The sequence below is a fragment of the Leptonychotes weddellii genome, chromosome 12 (genome assembly GCF_054177405.1).
Source record: "Leptonychotes weddellii isolate Sample4059 chromosome 12, ASM5417740v2, whole genome shotgun sequence".
NCBI lineage: Eukaryota > Metazoa > Chordata > Mammalia > Carnivora > Phocidae > Leptonychotes > Leptonychotes weddellii.
Window position 1 is genome coordinate 89717031 of NC_138380.1, and position 3946 is coordinate 89720976.

A 3946-nucleotide genomic window follows, 5' to 3' on the forward strand; every position below is an offset into this window, starting at 1 on the left:
TTGGGGAAGAATAAAACTGAAATAGTTACTTTAAATTCCCGGTTCTCAGGAGATGTGTGTTTATATACGCATATGTGCACATATTTGGGAGTGATTTATTGCAGCTTGCTTTTTCTAGCCCAAAGGAGGAGTATCACTGGCATGGCTGCATGTGGGCTGGTTAGAGAAGGGAAAGCTTGGGACAAGCCTGGAGAGGGGACAAAATAGAAGACACGGGGCTAGCCCAGAGCAGAGGACATGGACCAGTCTATACCTCTGGCAGAGCAATAGGAAAAGGAGTAAAACAAAGCTTTTCAAATATGTTCACCTCTCACCTGTTTGAATTTCTGGGAATGCCTGCTAATGGCCAAGATGAAGTTTCAGGGACTGGAATTGCCATCCCACCTGAGATAACCAAAACCTCAGACAAAATGTAAGAAACAATGTTTTTTTTGAAGTCACTGGACAGCAGGCAACAAGGAACAGGACCCCTGAAAGATAGGAAGCTTCCCGGCCATCATACAAGCAGAGGAAATCAGCAGTGGCCAGCAGACTCCCTGAGTTGGGGAGCAGAGCTGAGAGTCTGGGGTCACTGAAGAGGCTAAGGTGTGCAGCACAGAGTCCTGAACAGCAGATTACAACATGGAGAGAGAATTCCGGAGGCCTGCAGAGGGTCCTCCTCTGGAATAGTCAGTGCAGTGCTGGTGGGCACATGCATGTGAGGCCGGGACAGAGCCACGTGGTAGTGTAAGAAGGAACAGCACCTGGAGCTCACACAGCCAGACTGGGAGACTCTGTGTGGCTCTCACACTGCACAGCACATCTTCACATCAATGCCCGAAACCATCAAAGTGTTTCCACATAACTGCCTCCCAGAATAAAGCTCAAGAATATTTGTAGGAATGCAAAAATATCCAGCACCCAATGAGGCAAAATTGACAGTATCCAGCATCCAATCAAATATTACCATTGCCACAAAGAGGCAGAAGGATATGAAACACTATATGCTGAAAATGAATCGATGAAAACCTCTCTAAAATAGACACAGATGTTAAAGTTGGCAGATGAGGATATGGAAACAGTTAATATAATTATATTTAAAGAATCCAAATATTACAGTGTATGTTCTGTGACCACAACAGGATTAAATTAGAAATCAATAACAAAATGATCTCTGGAAAATCCCAAATACTTGAAAACTAAATAAAACAACTCTTAATCACCCATGGGTCAAAGAAAAAAAACTCAAAAGGGGAATTGCAAACTATTTTGGACCAAATGTAAATTTAAACACAATATAAAGTGTTTGCTGCTATAAAATCAGTACTTGGGGGAGAACCATATAGCACCACATCTCCATAAAGAAGAAAGACTACATAGGGCGCCTGGGTGGCTCAGTCGTTGAGCATCTGCCTTCAGCTCAGGTCATGATCCCGGGGTCCTGGGATCGAGCCCCACATCGGGCTCCCTGCTCAGCGGGAAGCTTGCTTCTCCCTCTCCCACTCCCCCTGCTTGTGTTCCCCCTTTTGCTATATCTCTCTCTGTCAAATAAATAAATAAAATCTTAAAAAAAAAAAAAAGAAGAAAGACCACAGATGAATGTCCTCACTTCCACTTTAAGAAACTAGAAAAAGAAGAGTAAAAATTAAACCTGGAGTGAGCAGAAGAAAATAAATCATAAAGGTCAGAGCAGAAATCAGTGAAATAAAAAAGAAAAAAGAATAAAGCAAAATCAATTAAACCAATGCTTACTCTTTCATAAGACCAATAAAGGTGATCAACCTCTAGCCAGACTTATCAGGAAAAAGAAAGAAGACAATTTATCAGGATCCAGAAAGAGGGATGTAATATCACTACAGATTCTACAGATAGTAAAAGGATAATAAGGCAACATTATGAACAACTTTATGCAATAGATGAAATCTTTGAAAGACCCAAACTATCAAAGCTCACTCAAAAGGAAATAGATAACCCAAGTAGCCCTGTATCTATTAAAGAAATTTAATTACAAGTGAGAAATCTTCCCCCACCCATACACACCCAAAAAAACAAAGCACTGCCACCCATTCCCGGTGACTTCACTGGTGAGTTCTATCAAACACAACATTCACCAAGCAGCACATCCAAATTTTCTAGAAATTTTGTTCAGAATTTCCTGAGGAGGAGCGATGACTCCCCAACTCATTCTACAAAGATAATATTACCTTGATACCAAAACCAGATGAAGATACCAGAAGGAAAGAAAATTATAGAGCAGTAGTCCTCACGAATATAGATGCAAAACAAACCAAAAAAACAAAACACCTAAATTGAAATTTAGCAAATCAAATCCAACTATATGTAAAAAGAGTAACATCATGTTCAAGTGGGGTTTAGCTCAACAATGCAAGGTTGGTTTGATATTTGAGAAAAAAGTCCTCATATTAACAAACTAAAAAAGAGGAAAACCCTGATAATCTCAATAGATACATTAAAAGAATTTGGCAATTCAATATCCATTTCTGATAAAAACTTCTGTAAAGTAGGAAAAGAAAAAACTGATAAAAGGCATCAATGGAAAACCCACAGCCAACATCTTAGATAATGATGGAAGAGCAAATACTTTCCCCTAGAATCAGAAACAAAGCAAGAATGTCTGCATTCTATTCAGCATTGTACTGGAGGTGCTAACCATTGTAAGTAGGCAAGGGAGGGAGGGAAGGAAGGAAGGTAGGAAGGAAGGGGAAGAGGGGAAGGAATGCATCCCTATTGCGAAGAAAAGAATAAAGCTCTTTTTACAAACCATGTGATGGTCTAGGTTAGAAAACCCAATGGGAACTATAGATAGATTCTAAGTTTTTTAAGTAAGTCTGACAATGTTATAGGATACAGCAGCATTACAAATACAGCTGTATTTCTAAGTATTAGTAGTGAACAATCAGAAATTGGATTTTTTAAAATAATAATTTTCAAGAACATCACAAATATTAATACTTAGGGATGAATTTGACCAAAGATGTACACACCACAAAGCATTGCTGAGAGAATTTCAAGAAACCTAAATAAATAGGTGGATAGCTCCTATTTTGAAAACTCAGTATGGCTATGCTCCCCAGATTGAACTGTAAATTCAGTGTAACCCCAGTCAATATCCCAGTAGGCTTTTTGTAGAAATTGACAGGCTGTGTCTAAAATTGCGATAATAATGCAAAGACCTAGAAAAAGATTCAAGTTGGTGGACTACTACTTCTTCATCTCAATACTTATAATAATGCCACAGTAATTCAGACAGTCTGGTAACTGACATCAAATAGGTCAATGGAAGAGAATAGAGAGCCCACAAATAGACCCATGTATTTAGAGAACTGATTTTTGACAAAGGTATAGAGGCAATTCAGTGGAGAAAGGACAGTTTGTTTTTGTTTTTGTTTTTGTTTTTGTTTTTTTTCAAAAATGGCATTGCAACCATTGGATATTCCTATGCATGATAATTAACTTTGATCCATACATCGCATAAGGTAATGTAACTCAAAATTAATTATATATCTAAATCTGAAACTGAAAACTATAACATTTCTAGATGAAAACATAGGAGAAAATCTTTGTGACCTTGGCTTAGGCAAAAATGTCTTGGATTTGAAACCAAAAGCACAATCCATAAAAAGGGCAAACATAAATTGGATTTCATCAAAGTTAAAACCTTCTGCCCTTCACAAGAGCATACCATTAAGAGAATGAAAATACAAGCCTCATACTATGACTACATATTGGCAAGGCATTTATTTGATAAAGGACATATATTTAGAATTCATAAAGAAAATGTAAGAAAGCAAACAAGTCAATAAATGGGCAAGATATTTGAATAAACACTTAAGATATACAGATGCAAATAAGCATATGAAAAGAAGCTCCACATATTGATCATTATTGAAACACAAGTTAAAACCACAAGATTCCCACTACATACCTACTAATGTGGCTACAATTT